The 18,207-nt window shown below is 43.7% G+C and overlaps 1 long non-coding RNA gene across 1 annotated transcript in view; it reads left to right on the top strand.

The window, feature by feature from the left end:
- LOC139747667 (uncharacterized) overlaps window positions 1-17,480 on the top strand; it is a 50,024-nt gene extending 32,544 nt beyond the window's left edge. Inside the window, exon 3 of the long non-coding RNA XR_011712435.1 lies at window positions 16,971-17,480. This is a non-coding gene — a long non-coding RNA (uncharacterized lncRNA). The remainder of the gene's footprint in view (window positions 1-16,970) is intronic.
- The last annotated feature ends 727 nt before the right edge of the window (window positions 17,481-18,207 follow it).

The raw sequence follows: 18,207 nt of genomic DNA, 5'->3' as shown, positions 1-18,207 counted from the left end.
GATAATAGAAATACCACTACTTCTACTACTATAAGAAATAATAAGGATAATGATAACAATAAAGATAATGACAATGATAATGATATCTTTAATGATAATGTAGTAATGATGACTAAAAGATAATCATGATAATATTGATAATTGATAATATCTATATAGATGATGATACACATATTAGTAATGTAATGCTAATAATGATATTGATAATGATAAAGATAATAATGATAATGATCCTGACGCAGTGATAGAACAACCAGAGGCCACAACATGTGAATAACTTTTAAGAAACATGTTAGAAATGATGAAGAGAAGTTATACACCACACTGAGTTATGAGAGCGTGTGTGTGGACAGTACAGTCTTAGAAAGCTGCGTGGTAGCAATAAGTGTACACGAGTATAGAACTCCCTCACCGTGCAGAACAAGATAGATAGAGACATAGACAGGCAGATAGATAGAAACACTAAAAAAAGACAAACAGAAGCACATAGACAGGCAAACGGGCAGAAAAACAGACAGACAGACAGGCAGAGGGACAGAAAGAGCGGGTCCCGTGGGTGTGACGAAGATAGATAAAAAAAAGGCGAGAGTGAGGAGCCTCATTTGGCTGTCAGTGTTACACTCGCCCACGACTTTTATAGCGGCCTGTCACTAGCCATGTCTGGCCTGGTCTCCCCCCACTGTGGCGTAGTCTGGCCTTACTACCCACTGTGGCCTAGCTTGGCCAGGCCTGCCTACCTCTTGTAGCCTAGCCTGACTTACTCTGTGGCCTAGCCTGGCATATCTCTCTCTGTGGCCTAGCCTGACCAGGCCTGCCTATATCTGTGGCCTAGCCTGACTCTGTTGCCTAGGCCTGTGACTTAGCCTGGCATGTCTCTCACTGTGGCTTAGCCTGACTAGGCCTGCCTATATTTGTGGCCTAGCCTGACCAGGCCTGCCTATTTCTGTGGCCTAGCCTGACCAGGCCTGCCTATTTCTGTGGCCTAGCCTGACCAGGCCTGCATACTTCTGTGGCCTAGCCTGACTTGCCTTCCCTTGTGGCCTACTCTAGCCTGCCTTTCTCTGTGGTCTTATTTGGCCTGCGTCCTCCTGTGACCTGGCCTGTTTTTCTCCGTGTACCCACACTTAACGCCAGCTCATCTGGTCTGGACCTTTCGTACCAGAGGCTTGGGTACGAACCACGACCCTTGAGTACTACCGTATGATCCTTAAACACTACCGTATGACCCTTGAGTGAGTACAACCGCATGACCTCTGAGCATGACCTTATGACCCTTGAGCATGACTGCATGACCCTTGACCTCTACCTTATGACCCCTGAACAGACCTTATGACCCTTGAGCCCGACCATATGACCTTTGACCACTACCATATGACCTTTGAACGACCCTATAACACGAGGATCACAGACAAACACACCCACAACGTCACTCGAACACCTGCTGAGCTCAGCTTACGTGAGGATAGACGTGCTCGCCTGTGCGAACGAGGAACTCAAGGAACTAAAGAGAATATATATATATATATATACCCTAAGGGTGGATGAACAGCTGGGTTGACTGTGGACCAAATGCTGCAACCAGGATTCGAACCTCTGCCCTCGACCCTGGCCGGCCCGTCAATGCGTCACGATCAGGAACGCTAACTGCTACACCACAGACATTCTCCTGTCGGCAACGATAGTGATAATAATAATAATGATAATAATAATAATGATAATGATAATAATAATAATAATAATAATAATAATGATAATGATAATAATAATAATAATAATAATGATAATAATAATAATAATATAATGATAATAATGATAATAATAATGATAATAATAATAATAATAATGATAATAATAATAATAATAATTGTAGGAGTAGTAGTAATTTCGTTACTTTAATTGTTAACCAATTCATCCTTCATCATCCTGAATCAACCATTTTCTTACGTTTGCCAGGCAAACCTTTGGTGACGTTCATGTCTTGCAAGGTGACCTGGACACCAGCAATAACCTTGACCTGACTGGGGGTCACATGACTGGCAGAGAGTTGACTTCATCGTGACGATCAGTTCTTCATGGTCTCTCTCTCTCTCTCTCTCTCTCTCTCTCTCTCTCTCTCTCTCTCTCTCTCTCTCTCTCTCTCTCTCTCTCTCTTTTCTCATTACTGTCACCCACTTTCAGGAGGCACCAAACGTGTTTGCCTCTCTAGCTGTCTATTAAGGCCTCTGTTTGTTTATAATAACTGGCAAAGGATCTGCACCACAACGCCAGCGGGATCTTGTTAGGGTTTTACTCCCGTACACTGAGAAATACGATGCGATTCTTTTTTATATATGTGTGGATAAGTGATTTCATACGTTCTTATCCCATTTAAGGTGATTTCATTATAGGTAGCGAGGCATTGAGATGGTAGATGTTTTTTGCGTATGTTATCGCATTTTCATGTTATGTGAACATATAATTAAAGGGTATTAGAATTAGCTGCAGCTAAAGCTTGAGAAACATTGAAAAAAAATATGCGTTCCACAATTAAAAGGTAATTATGGATAATCATAGGAGTTAAACAGACATTCTTTACATGAATATATAGATGGAGGTTAATGTATGGTATACTGGTTATTGGCAATGTTTCAAATGGCTGTAGAGATTCTTACGATCATCTATAGGTTCGATAGGGGATGTGTTACCGACCTGCAACCCGGGGAAGAGGGATCTCAGACGCCAACCAGATGGTGGCGGTGACCGACCTGCAACCCGGGGAAGAGGGATCTCAGATGCCAGCTAGATGGGGTGACGGTAGCGAATGCTGATGCCGTTGCTCCTTCCCCGGGCTGTCGGATGAGATCTAGGAGATGGCTGGAGAGTCTTGCGTAATTATGCCTGGATATGCAAGCACACACACACACACACACACACACACACACACACACACACACACACACACACACACCTTCGCTACGTAAGTATATTCACGGGTCATTTGCATCACATTTGTGGCGAGACTGTCCATTACGACTACCACAGTCGGGGTGGCGGAAGCTTTAAGACCCCGGCCCCCCCACACCACACCACACTCCTCCCACTCTCACCCCTCTCCTCTCCCCCCAACACTTTACCCGGTGCGTCAATTGCGTTTTAAGTGTGGGTAAAGTGTGTGGCGGACAGGTGTGCTGGCTCCACTGCAAAGGGAGGGGGAGGAGGAGGAGGAGGGTGGACATCCCCCCCGCCTCCCTCTGACCACAGAGTGAATAAAGGTTAAAAAGAAACAATGAAGTTTTAATGGCCAGTTACCAAAATGTCATTTACAGTCACCGTATCTTTCGTCCTCGTTCTCTCTCTCTCTCTCTCTCTCTCTCTCTCTCTCTCTCTCTCTCTCTCTCTCTCTCTCTCTCTCATTGCTTTATCCAATTTAGCTTTTTCCATCTTCGACAGCCTGAGGGTTGTTCCACGTACCTCCAGTCTATGCACACTCGATTACTGTAGGTTCCTGCCAACCAACTTTCAGGGTATATCATTTTGTCTCCTGTAGAAGGAGCAAGAGAAGGGAGAAGGGAGGGGGGTTGGTAAAGGCCTGGCATAGGGAGGAGGAGGAGGAGGAAGAAGAAGAGGTGGAGCAAGACTGTGAAAACACACAACACCACATGAGATGAGACGTTGCTGGTCAAGAGATGAGATGTTGCCAGTCATCTGCGTCTCACATTCCACCTCCTTGTTGCCTGGAGTTTACTGAAGGTCGTCTCTATTCTTGTGAGACGACTGTTTGAGTCTCTGTAAGTCTAATGTGAGCAAGGCAGTGCATGTGAGCAGGAGCCTCTACCCCAGTACCTTCCCAAGGGAATGCCCAAAATCCCGCTAAATCAGCAAGAGAGGAAATTCCTAAAAGTTTTTTATTTCTGTCTCTCCCGAAGGATTCCCTCACATCCAACTTAAAGAATCACTTAAGCCTCCTCCTGCATTAAGATATCTATAATATCTAGCACTCAAACCCTCTAATGCTACCATGATAAGTCAAGAAGAAGGAATCCACAATACCTTGTGCCCATACCAGGAAAAATGACACACTCAGATCTTGTTATTGCACTGAGGCTAGTTTCAGCTATTCTGATTCTAACGTCACACATACTCACCTCTCTCAGTATACTGACTGCTTTAGTGGCCCTAGGACAGCCAAATACATTTCTTAAGGCAACATTTTGCATTTTTTCAAGTCTATCAGTGCCTAAGTGTTAAACAGGACCAAAGCTGGTGTATGGTACGCCATTAGAAACGAAGTATTACCAAAAACTTCTCGTCCAAAAAATGGGAAATCCTGGATTTGTCTCATCCAGAACCCTGACGGGTCAATACGTGTCGTCAAATCAGTGCCCCCCCAGATCGGAAATAAACCTACGAACTTTGCACTCCATCTTAAGCAGACGAATGAAAAAGGAAAGAATTAATCCATATATGATTAAGGAACCAGCTGTGGCAGAGGGAGTTAGAAATAAAGAAAAAGGGACAGATGGTGATGGAAGGCAGAGGAACTGGTGGCATGGGGTGAGGAACGATATGGGGAGCCACAGTATGAGGTAACGTGGAGAGGTCCCCACACATTGGCGTGGGATCTGTAATGACAACGATACTGGCCAACACTGGGGAGGACTACTGATGGTTAAGAAGGATTGATAGTGGTGGAGAGGGACCACAAGTGGTGGAGAGGGGGCCACTAGTGGTAAAGAGGGACCAGTAGTAGTAGTGGTGGTGAAGGACTAGCCTTGGTGGAGAGGAACCATTAGGGGTGGAGAGAGAGAGAGAGACTAAGAGTATGGAGGAGACCTGTGGTAAAGGAAGGAGGTGCGACAATTGATGGAGACGGTCCACTACTGATGGAGAATGGCTTTCGGTGGTGGAGGGTGGTGACCCTAAACGGTAAAGAGAATCCAAGAGTGGTGGAGAGACACGCCAGCAAAAATGGGCCTTAGTCAAGAGGCATGCACGACAACAACCCAGCTTGGGGGAGAGGGGAGAAAGAGGGTAGTAGTAGTAGTAGTAGTAGTAGTTCACACGAGCGGAGAGGGAAGCACTCAACTCCCCTCGGATCTTCTTAATGAGGGGCTGATTTACGACAGACGTACTACCGTTTAAGAACATATATATTTGCTTTTAGTTAGTGTGTTGAGGTGTTTACTTCATTAGCTCAGGCATAAAGTGCCATAGTTGGCGGTCGGAGTATGCATATTTTGCGGACTCTTTTTTTGTCAAGTCAGGAAGGTGAGGGTAAAGTCGGTGCGTTGCCTTTGAGAGAGCAAGTGTGTGTGTGTGTGTGTGTGTGTGTGTGTGTGTGTGTGTGTGTGTGTGTGTGTGTGTCTGTTGGTTCACCTCTCTCTCTCTCTCTCTCTCTCTCTCTCTCTCTCTCTCTCTCTCTCTCTCTCTCTCTCTCTCTTTGAAAAAGAATAACCCCTGTAAGTTCTGAACATATAAGTATGAGGCATATATGCATTATATTAGCTCGTCTGATCTTATAACTTGATGTACGTCAGTGTGGTTATGTGTGTGTGTGTGTGTGTGTGTGTGTGTGTGTGTGTGTCAGACATCTAATAATGATGATCTAACTTAGAATCAGACACCTGCTTATAAGAGATCACCGATGCTTCATTCATGGCCTTCGTATTTTGATAAATCCGGGTTGAGATGACGAGCCTTTCTTAAGATAAATTCACTTTAACCCAACATGGAATAATCTGCTGCTTGCACCTGATTTAGTATGAGGAACTCTTTGTAGTAAATGATGAATACACTCATTTATCATTACCTGTATGTTGCAACTATGGCTGTAGTAAATGACGAACTTTCACACTGACAACTTATCAGAAATGATGACACATCGTAACATTATAATCAATCAGTTTATTGATGTATAACTCGTGAAGTAAGGCTACTGTAGCCATCAATGATAAATGGTTAACGAAACTATAAAGTAATGAATATTTATCCGGATAATGAAATAAGTTACGAGAAGAGAGAGTCCAGATACCACTAGCCACACAATTACAAACCACACGGATAGAATGAATCACGTAAATTTGTTACGACGATCCAAAAACAAGATGCTTGTGATCCAGTCTAAAATGGTGAGTAAATGCGTTGAATGGGTCTATTGAATAGACAATATTTAGAGTTGAATAGACTTGTCCCACCTGTGGTAGGATAAACTCCCGTGTTGAATACACGAGAGCCATCGTTTGATAGAAACAGATCCAGTGTTGAATGGATAAAACAGATCCAGCGTTGAAAGGGAACGACCCAGTGTTGAGTAGACGAGATACAGCATTGAATAAACGAGGGGCCAACGTTGAGCGAAGAAGATCTAACGTTGAATAGGACATGAATCGGCATTGAATGAACAATATATCTTTATCGTTGAAGAGACACAACAGCGTTGAATGACAAAGATCCAATGGCAGATGGATTAGATCCAACGATCAATAACCAGCATCTAATAATGTCCAATGGATAAACTCAATTCCAGTCAACATTCTGTGACGCCTTGTGTCACACTGAAGAACATTATCGAACAACAAACGCGTAGAATAAGTGCCTCAGATTGAGGATATGTTCCTAGTTATATAACACTGCGTACCCCAGAATACCTACAGCCCCTAATAAAAAAAATCAGGAATGATACTCAAACATGTTCTAAAATCAAGCAGGTGTAAAGATGTAAGCGAGACCCTCCCTTGGTGAACTCAAGCCAACTAATTCCTCCCTTTTGCTAAACTCCCTTGTGTCATGGAGCCAAATTGTACGCTGTAAAACCAACTAAATATTTACACTCGACAAAAATCCTACGAGAGAACGGAAATTTTGGTAATAAAACTTGGTAACTCATAATTAGCTAATCAGCTTTGCAAAAGATGGCAAGCTTTGACTAGCAATTTTGGGTGTGATAATCATCACGCAGTTTGAAACTCATGCATATAATTGCTTTTCCGCACACAGGAGATTACCAGAATGTCTAGGTTCTGGGCTAGGAAGGGCCTTTTTTGTTCCTCCATATACATGAGACACTTGCGGGACCAGTATACTGAGTGTTAAGAAGCCCTCGACCTGCTAATAGACTCATCTCTTCGTGTAAGAGATTCTCTGGAACACCTGCGTTCAACATTGATGTGTGTGTGTGTGTGTTTGACACCCAACACACTGTGACTCACAGCCCCTTGCAGCTTGGTACTTGCAGGTGACAGTCTTAGAGGGACAACCAGATCACACATGACGATAGGAGGTGCGGCAAACATACAAGATAGTGGTTCAAGAACGTGCCTTTCGCTTCTCGCCATCAGCTACCGTTTCGATTCCTCGACTGAGACAAGGCTCGTGTCTTGCCACAGAGAGTCCTCGGCCATAAATCTTTTCCGCTCCCTTGCAGGTGCTCGAGGGTCGAGTCTTAAACATTCAAGACGATGAGGAGGTCTGGTTTTTCGCTTCATCACTCACCCTCTCTCCAGCAGGACGGTGTAATCCTTGAGTGTACGGCCCTTTGAGCTTGACGCCACGACACCATGGGTACGACAACGTGGCCTTCGAGCTGACGCCTTGTGGCGTTTCCCATCACACCCAAGGGTCGTACCGTCGTGCTCAAGGGTCGTCGTATCGTCGTGCTCAAGGGTCGCACCGTCGTGCTCAAGGGCCGCACCGTCGTACTCAAGGGTCGCACCGTCGTGCTCAAGGGTCGCACTGTCGTGCTCAAGGGTCGCACTGTCGTGCTCAGGGGTCGGACCGTCGTGCTCAAGGGTTGTACTTGTACTCAAGAGGTTAACACCAGAAATTTTGCTGTCCATTTCATCTAATGACGTCCTCCTGCCAGCCAGTTCATCATCTTCTTAATGTCCGCACGAGAGCTATTACTGAGCGTCTTAGAAATGAACGAACCATTAGAGAAAGAAGTTATTGCTATGTAGATCTGATAACGTGAGGCATCCCCTCTCGTGAATGCGGAGGGATGGTTAAAATACATAAAGGTGAAATGTGTATAGACGCACATAAAGAACATGATGCTCATGACTAGAATCAAATGAGTCACACTGGGTCATCGTTTCTCCACTCATCTCCAGAGGGAAATCTAACTCGAGCTCTTCTTCAAACATTCATATCTACGTGGTCGACAACACAAAGGAATTCAGGCAGCAACAGAGCAGTGGGTCTTGATGGAGCCAGTCTGTGATAGTGGGAGAGATCAGATCAGAAACTCAGGGGAATCAATGATGTAAGAGTAGAACAAGGTGTACAGATGGTTTATAGAGAAACGCCTCTGTTTACTTTCCCCGTGCTTAACGAGGCGCAAATAATGACAGTCGTGAACACGAGACAGTTTTAATCAATTCCGTTCGTAATGTTAGTCATGACGGTGCTTTCAATCAATTAGTAAATCATTCCATATGATTTTTGCATTATATATATGTGTGTGTGTGTGTGTGTGTGTGTGTGTGTGTTACATGTTATTATTAATTGTGTGTTAGGGGGAGAGGGTTTTACACCCGTGTTGCCCCGTCTCTTAGCTTTGTATATGTATGTACCGTGCGTGTGCGTGTGTGTGTGTGTGTGTGTGAAAAGTTTACACACACACACTCATTTGTGTGAGGTCAGAGCCGCCTGACTGGAGGGACTAGCGACTAATGTTTGCTCTGCCTCTCCAAACGCCTGAGCTGTCACGGACTTGCCTAGATTACCCTGGGATGATAATTACCTCATAATTAGACTTGCTAAGTAGCACCTACGCCTTAAACACCCTCTCGCACGGAATACCTCAGAGAACATTAAGAGGTCAGACGAGTGAGTACGTCTTATAGAGGTAGAAGTCCGAAATGTGTTCGTCATATACGTACGTACGACCCTCGTCCTTACTTCTTTATGTCCGTGGTTTGTGGACATGTCCCTCGCTGATGGTATGGCCGTAAATGTTGTACTACAGGACGATGCTTGTTATTGGTCGGTGTTGTTCATGTTGATTCGTGTATTAAGGGTTGAGTATGTGTGGTATTCGTGGCTGGTTGTGTGCTACGGTAGGGAACGACTTTGGCCATGACTGTACTACTGCCATGATCCTCTCAGACGGCTGGCTGTAGCCTCAAACCCTGCCTCTTTTGGTAGCATACACTCCATGTCTGATTTCACCCACACCCTCAGCTACATAGGCCACCCGAGTTTGCTCAGATGTCTCCTGACAGATTTAAAGTTAGTGACACAAAAGTGATACCCATTACACGCAAAGCAAAGGAAATGATACGTGCGTTGAAAAATACGTAACGTAGAATTGAGGACGATACATAACACATACACTTCCTGTGTCCAAAGGTAAACAAACACTATGGTTTCTCACAGTGATAAACGTACGTAAAGAGCTAGATACTTGAAGCAATAGCGTGTATCATTAATCTTAAATCATCTATCCTCTGTACAAGAGAATATAGCAGCAGAATATGTGGGAATGGCCACGAGAACAGAGTCCAGAAAAGGACGTCCTGCTTTTAGATAAAAAGGGGGATTACATAGATCCAAAAGATTATGCTAAAAGGGGACTACATCCAACCAAAAGATTATGTTAAAAGGGGACTACATCGAACCAAAAGATTATGTTAAAAGGGGACTACATCGAACCAAAAGATTATGTTAAAAGGGGACTACATCCAACGAAAAGATTATGTTAAAAGGGGACTACATCGAACCAAAAGATTATGTTAAAAGGGGGACCACATAAAACCAAAAGATTATGTTAAAAGGGGACTACATCGAATCAAAAGATTATGTTAAAAGGGGACCACATAAAACCAAAAGATTATGTTAAAGGGGACTACATCGAACCAAAAGATCATGCTGATGAGCCTGACAGGTTAATTTCTCATCTGCTAAGCTGACTTTTCAAACGTGGTTTAAGAAACTGAATATGTTAAGGTAGGAAAGACGATCCAAATGTATCATGCTTTGTAGATAATCCCTTTATAGAAAATAAGACGGGCGGTCCTGAGGGAGTGGGGGATTGGATCTTACAGGCCTGTGGCCTCAGATATAGGGTTAAGCTGTTAATAGATCTGGATTATAATTACAACCTACCTACCACCACCACTACCACCACTACTACTACTACTACTACAACCCCAACAACCACTATCGCCATCAAACCGCTACTACCACGACTACCAGCAACTGACAGGGGAGAGCTAGTGGTTATCTACCACCATCCCCCACCCAACCCAACCCCCTCCGCAGGCGGTGAGGGCCGCGTGCCTGACATGTCTTAATCACTCAGCTACCGGGCCTGGCCCAACAAACTTTATTAATTACCTTCATCACCTGACTACTGGCCAGATTAATTAGTTAGGGGAAGGGTCTTGGATCGTGCCTCTGGCCTTGTCTGGTGGTAGCGATGGTGGTGGTAGTGGTCGTGGTAGTGGTTAGTAGTATCAGAGGTGGAAATAGTTGTAATAGTTATTGAGAGGTATTGGTAGTAGTAGTAGTAGTTGTAGTAGTAATAGTAGCAGAGGAAGAAGTAACAGTAGTGACAGCAAGTAGTAGTAGTAATAAAAGTTTCAATAAGTAGTAGCAGTAGTTGTAAAAGTAACAGTAAGTAGAAGTAGTAAAAGTAGTGGTAGTAGAAGTAATAGTAATAGTAGTAGTAGTAGTAGTATTAGAAGTACATAGAAGTACATAGAAGTATCGTTATTAATAGTAAAAGCAGTAGTAAGTAGTTGTAATGGCAGAAAGAATAGTTGTAGTAGTAGTAGTAGAAGAAGTAGTAGTAGTAGCTGGAATCTACCGTGGTGATGAGGGAGGGTGGTAGACTTGTGGAGGCTACTAGTGGTGACAGCGGTGCTTGGAGCTCTGGTAATTGTGGTAGAGGTCGTGACAGCAGAGGTCGTACTGCTTTAGCGATGATGATTGTCAGATTGGTGGATGCACAGGTAGCTGTGTCGCTCTGTTGGGGAGAGGGGAGTGTTGGAGACTGGTAGAGATGTTCTATGTTGGCGATGACAGCAGTTTCACTCACAGTCCTAGCACTGCTGGTGATGGTGGCGCCAGCGATCGTGTTGTTGTTGAAGAAGATGATGAAGCTGGTGGTGATTATCGGATGGTGTTGATACCTATGTCACAAATGGTGTTTGTGGTGATAGCATCTGAGGGTGATGGTGGCCTCTGAGGGTGGGTGACAGCGATGGAAGTGGTGGAAAATCAATATTGTCTGTGTGATCATTGCTATGTTTTGAATAACTGGTGTTTCACTCATGTCTTTACTACGATTCATGCGACATCGTTTTGAAAATGCCCGTAAAACCTGTGTCGGTCACTGTGGTTCTGGTATTAAGATAGGTTAGGATATCGAGCTCAGCTGGCTCGACGTCCATGAACTACCGTCCATCATCAGTAATTCATCATCCTCTGTTCGGTACCTTGATTAAATGATGTCTTCCAATCCCACACAGTCAGTATTGGTAGTCGTTACTTGAGACTTGGACCTGGATTCCGACACATATACAAACACACTCCGCTGGAGTACTTGGTACTGTCACTGTATGCCTCAGACATCAGTTCATTTCCACTTGATGTCTACTCAGCTAATCGTGAAATGACATGTCTTTTCTACTCCCCCATTCACATGTTCGTCCCTGATTCTATTTACACGGAGGTGTTTTTTAAAAGCTGTTAACATCAACCCTTCCAGTTCAACCACACCCTCATGCTAAATCTCTCCACCCCTGGTGTCTATATATTGAAGCCCTAGGCTCCCTTCAGTCGACCTCTGTAGCTTTTCCCATATACTACTTTACTGTCCATATATATATACATGGGTTCTGACCCAACATGGAATGTGTGTGCACCACACCCTGGAAGTTAGTGTGGGGTGATTGTAAATATCAAAGGCGTTAACCGACCAACCTTTCCTGGGTCACTAGGCCATACTTTGATCCAGTTCAAGCCATCTCATACTTAAATAGATATTTAATAGAAAGATAAATAGATAAGGAGCGAAATTTAAGTTGTTTCCTGTCAAATTCCCTCACGCCAATCCTAGTCGTCTCTATCTTCTCTCTTTGCCCAACCTGAACGCGCTTTCTCTCCTAACTAAGCTTTGTCCATAAATTCATTCATTGAAGACTTCAGTAGCGATAATACTCGTCAGGTTAAACACCCAGCTCATTCTGACCCTGAGGGGAAACTAAGATGAATTGTTGCTTATAACCACAAGCTTAACACAACCGCTCGACGAGCCCGTAAAATATTTCTGGTCGCTCTTTCTCTTCATTACTCACCCAAAAGGAGGAAATGCATGCGCACGCAAACACACACACACACACCACAGGCACGTACACACACTCCGGCAGAAACCAATTTTTCCGTTCCTTAAACCAATTAGTTTTACCCTTACCTTGCCCCACCACATTCCTCACGTCATGGCCCTAGCCACTGCAGTTACAGCTCAAGGCAAGGCAATTCTCCTCATTTCCTTATTTAAGAAAACGGAAGATAAAACTCAACCCCTTGATTTAGGCAACTATCCCTCTCCTTAACACCTACCTGACTTCCCTTAACGCCTGCCCTAAATTTTGTATCTGTATCATGTGCTACCCAGCACCTTATTCCCATGTGAGTTTTAAGGCTAAGATAGTACTGTTCCTTTAGTTATGAAGGATACATGCCACAGAAGTGGCCTCAACTTTTTGTAATATTTCCAGACTTTCCCTTTCTACTACTCCCTTCTCCATCCCCTAGAATTCTTCAAATATACGAGTGCATCCTATACTCATTACAGGCTCAGCCTTCGCCACCAGATTAAACGTCGAAGTCTTATCCTTCAATCATTTTCAAAGATATGAAAAATATTGTTAATATCTCCATCACGTCGGATGTGTTGAACTATGATACACACTATGCGTTTCACACCCTGGCTACAAGTCATGTCTCTCCTCTCAAAAGCTTTTGACAATGTCTGGCATCAAGTATAAAGACCCCTTTGCCTTAATGAATACGTATTCAGTTGTTTATCGTTTATAAAAACCTTGTTATGTTCCTTACATGTAACCCTGCTGCCGAAATTAGGGAGGTGGGTCTCCACCAACCACATTCACTCTTAAAATTCCTCTCTAAAGGTACAGGTCTTATTGCTCACCTTCCACTCACTTTCATCTTCCATACCCTCCTGTACTCATTACCCTCAGGTACTTCTTACTCGCTTATTTCATCGGTTCTTTCAAAGTCATTCCTTTCAAGTTTATAATCCATTAGCCTGACTGGCATTACTCAAAATACCACTTTTAACCACGTTGCCATATATATATATATATATATATATATATATATATATATATATATATATATATATATATATATATATATATATATATATATTTATATTGTAGGCTAGTATACTGTAAGATTTAACAGTGGCTTATCTCTCATCATTGTAGTCGTGGGAGAGCCAAGAGGACCCCATCTTGAGTGAGATCTTCGACGGCGGGAGAGTTTAGGGTGATTTATATTCTCGCAGGTGATTAGGATTCCGCCTTAAATCAACTGCGGGTTATAATTATCTTCCACAGAACCAAATGAATTTTTGCTCCGAGACGAAGACTGACCCACGGCTGCCCCGGTCTTCCCTAGGCTTGGGCTTGTTCCAAGGGCTTGGGGATGGAGGTGGCGTTGGTGGATGCTGGTGATGGAAGTGGTGGTGGTAGCGCGGAGGTACCATGGAATACCGGAAGGGCTGTTGTTGTCCAGCGGAGCTCCTTACTTAAAAACTTGAAGGCAAACAAATAGATTTCGAGACTTCCGCGTCTTCTGGAAACGTATTCATTCATTAACAAGACTCAGTATGACGGTAACCAGTTTATAGATCAACCCTAAGGGAGGGATGAACAGCTGGGTCAGCTGCACACCGATGCCGCGTCTACAATTCGAACCCATATAGACCCAAACCTGGGCGAGTCCATGCATTCGACTTAACAAATTTTTCAATATAATATTGTTATTTCTAAGTCCTCCAGCTTCCTTGCAAATTGTAGGGAAACACGAATCACATTCCCCTTTTCTTAATCTTATGAAATCATTCTTGGCATTTTCTCTCTTATTCTTAACGAACAACTTCCTTTTTTGGCAAATAGTGCCTGAACAGTTTAGGAGATATTCGGAACGAGAATATTCTAAGTTAATAAGCAGTTATTCACAGTCAATGATGTTTTCATACGACGTAAGATAGATAATGTCACTTTTCCTGCCTTGACGTCTTAATGGCGTCTACAGTCATCTATTCTAACAACCAGAAAATGATGCAATAAGCCGCGTTACTTTGGGAAAACAAAATCAGTCATCCAATTAACCATACCTGCAGACATCAGCACAACCTTACAGTGGATTCCTTCTCCAGTGCACGTCGGAGCACTCTTGTTAACTCCGTGTTTCCATGTTACATACATACGTCAACGCAAGCTGGATGATGGTCACAATCGAGAGCAAGTATTCAAGTCTTTACTTTAGCCAACATATTGACAGGACGTGATGAGGCTCGCTATAGTGGGACTCCACCCGTGGGCGGACGGTGGCAAGGCAGAGGAGGTGGGTGAGGCCCATGCTTGTGTTGCAACCATACGAAGGCCCCTGGTAGAGGTCGCGGCGGCTTCATATAAGGCGTTGGTGCCCCGCCTGGCCTGCCTGGCCCGTCGGAGGTTAGTGTCGTGCTCCAGGAGAAGGGCTTTATGCGCCATTACTTGCCGCATAAATCATCTTCTGTAATAAAACGCATATTAGGGAATTAAGCCGTACCTGACGACTTCTCCCGCTGTTGATGAGGATATGCTGTTGTTGGAGAGGTTGTTGAAGTGTTGGTGAGGACGGGGAAGTGTTGGTGCGGATGTGACTGACATTATGACTCTCGTAGTGTTTAAACGGTAGGAATTTTTGGGTCTGGTGAGGAGGTGAATGTGATAATGGAGTTGTGAATGTGTTGGTGAAACTGTTGGGTGCTGAGGGAGCTGCTGTGTGTTGCTGAAGCTGTTGGCGTGCCGCTGACGATGGAAGGACGTTGGTAATGATGAAGAGGTGTTGGGAAAGTTGAAAGAGTGAGTGCTGGTGGAGTTGAAGGGGTCAGTGGCAGTAATACTGAAGGAGTGAGTGTTGGCGAAACTGGAGGAGTCAGTGTTGTTGAAGCAGGAGTGAATGTTGGCGAAGCTGAAGAGGTCATTGGTGACGATTGAATGAAGCTGTGGGATTGCTGGTGAGGTCACAAGAAGTGTTGATTATTATTGTGAGATTTTGGAAGTGTTAGTAAGACTACAAATGGAGTTGGTGACGCCATGGGAACAGTGACGATTATACTGGAGTGCTTATGAGATTATGGGAATGTTGGTGGTACTGCGGGAGGCTCCTCTGGAAGGGCTGTGAGAGTAATGATGATTACGTTGACGTCCAATGAACACTCCTGGAGGGGCGATTTCGGAGGGGTAACGTTGAGGTCTACGTAGAAGAGCCAGGGTTTTCCGGTTTGCTGTTACGGCATCAGGAGAGGCACTGAAGACTTTCTCATGGTAAGGTGAGGCATTGAGGCCGTATGCATATCTGTGAGTATTCATGATGATATGAGAAGATCCATGAGGCTGTGCTAGTGTTGCTGGACGAAGAGTGGTGCTAATGTTGTGAGACTGAGGATCTGCTTGTAAAACAACAGAAATGTTGGCAAGGTAGTGTTAGTAAGGACGTCGTAATGTTATCAAAGATGTGGTAGTGTTAGCAACACCCTGTGCAAAGTCAATGAAGTTGTGGGAAATAGGATGAACTTATGTATTGGCGGAGCTCCTTAAGAGGCGGGATGGCGTGGTGCCATCTGCTTCAGTAGTAATACTATGAAGCTCTTCACAGTTGTTTGAGGTGCGCTCTCTGTGTAGCCTAAACCCTGGTAGGTACAGCATGGGTGTTTGTCGGCCAGTGGGCGTAGCCAAATCCCTGGACTGTGGGGGCCAAACGACGCCTTAGGCTTCGGGGGAGCGCGGCGCGGGCCGGACCGACGTTATCTTTTCCTCGCGCTGTCTGTGTAGACATAGCCAATTACCAGCACCGACAGGAAAGTCCATTTAGTGTCAATTATGGTGAGTAGAGTGCGGCCAGCTCCTTAGTTCGCCCCAGCTCACAGCGGGGAGTCTGCTGCCCGAGGGCCGACCACCAGTCCGACCCTCCTTACTAAGCCAGCCAACCTCTGCCTCCCGCGCTAGCCCCAATCTCACTCGCTACACCTGGCCTCCCTTACCCATACTGGTCATTTCTAACACCACAAACCATTCACCCTTAGTCGAACAACTGTCTTCTCCATGAAGACATTATTTGGAGAACCTTGGTTATATGTAGACTTGATGCTTAAAGGTTGAAAGATCATTCCAAGAGGGCAGAGGGAGAATTCCACAGCTTTACTCTTCAAGGAAAGATGGAGATATCATAGTGGTCAGTCTTAGTATGGCTGGTCTCCACACAGATGCTGTGGGAAGCAGCAGCCAGTTAAGCCCCATGCGCCCAAGCCTGAATGGTTAGAACAAAGAGAGGCAATGTAGCAGTATAGCAGCAAAAAGAAAGAGTAAATTGAAGAGAGGTGATAGCAGCAGAGCCATAGATATAAAAGGCTTTTAAACCCACTCTGGCTTACAGAAAGAAATAAAAGGAGCCACACCACATATATAAGTAGTATTCCACTCTGGGACGATTAATATCCCTATCTGGAAATAATCATGGGCCCTATTCAGCAACCCCAGTTCTTAAGAGGCAGATTTTGTATTGTTCTTTGCGTGGGGTTTCCAGGATAGAGTGAAGGATATGGTTATGCCTCACATGTTTATATTATTGCAGGGCTGAATTATAATATATCAAGTTCATTAGTGGAGAGAATTGGGCGATATTTAGAAAAATATAGGTATAGAGTGTTTCCACTACTGATTTTAACCAGGTTAATGTTTCCCTATTCCTAGATGCTGCACAGGCCTGGACTGAGATGGCAGAAATTTAATGATCTATGCAAGAAAGAGGACAAGCACTGAAGTGGGGAAGGGAGGGAATTGAACTGAACTTTACAGAACAGAATCATCAAGGCTGGAGGCTGAAAAAAGACGTCTGTGGAAAGACGAAAAGGGAGTAGGTGACTGGACAAAGCCCCAAGCATCATTATTGTACAGGATGAGTGAGAGCAGTCACATCAATGGCTATCACAATGGACGACCTAGAGACTAACAGAGTCCTATGCACTACTATTTGGAAGCAACTTCGAGATGCTTGAATGTAATGTCAGCAGACTCACCCACACTCCCTACACACCAATGATTTCCAGTCATTTTACAGTAACTCATTAACTTCTGAACATAATATGCAGTGAAATGTTTTTGATTTATCATATCACATAAAGTAATATACACAGAAAGATGAAAAACATTTGAGGTTTATAAATCAAATTCTCATAATAATACAAAGCTCTCAAAATAAAGATGTCTCACAAAAAATCATATTCTTAATCTGCCATTTTGAATATTCTTTTCTGTTAATAATGAAACATCTTGAGATATTGTATGATTTTTTCAGTCAAAGTATCTTTTATAATGATGTCAAAGCAAAATATTATTAGGTTCCTGTCTCATATGTATATACTAGTGAAATTGTTTGAAATCATATTCCAGCCAGAGTCACCTTAGAAGAAACAGGTTTTCATGTTCTTAACATGATACATGAAATACCCATTATTCTTTTCCATTAATCAGAATAATGAAAAAGGGTATTTCAAGAGTTAACATAGACAGGCCTAGTCCTCTCCCTCCTCTCTCTCCCAACTCACTTCACTATCACCTTAAGCCTTCATCACAAGTATTCTCAGTATCATTGATTTACCTATGACATGGCAACAGTTGTTGAATCAGATAGTCAGGTTTACACCAGGATAGAGTGTAGTTCATTGGCAGTAGGCTATGATGTTTTGAGTATAGCCCATAAAGCAATCAAATTGGTAAATATTTGGTAAGGAACATAACCCCCTTATATCATAGGTTTCAGATGCTTATGCAACATTCTACTATAATGACACATCTTCAAGAACATTATCCAGTCATTCTACGAGGACCACCTGTATACAAATTACATCAGCAAAACTGAGTGAACACAATGTTTAAATCATTATGTAATAATCAGCTACATGAAAATTAGTTGATATGGAACAAGAGA

The sequence above is a fragment of the Panulirus ornatus genome, chromosome 69 (assembly GCF_036320965.1).
Source record: "Panulirus ornatus isolate Po-2019 chromosome 69, ASM3632096v1, whole genome shotgun sequence".
NCBI classification, from domain to species: domain Eukaryota; kingdom Metazoa; phylum Arthropoda; class Malacostraca; order Decapoda; family Palinuridae; genus Panulirus; species Panulirus ornatus.
The sequence above is the reverse complement of the archived record's forward strand: the minus strand, read 5'-3'. Positions and strand labels throughout refer to the sequence as shown.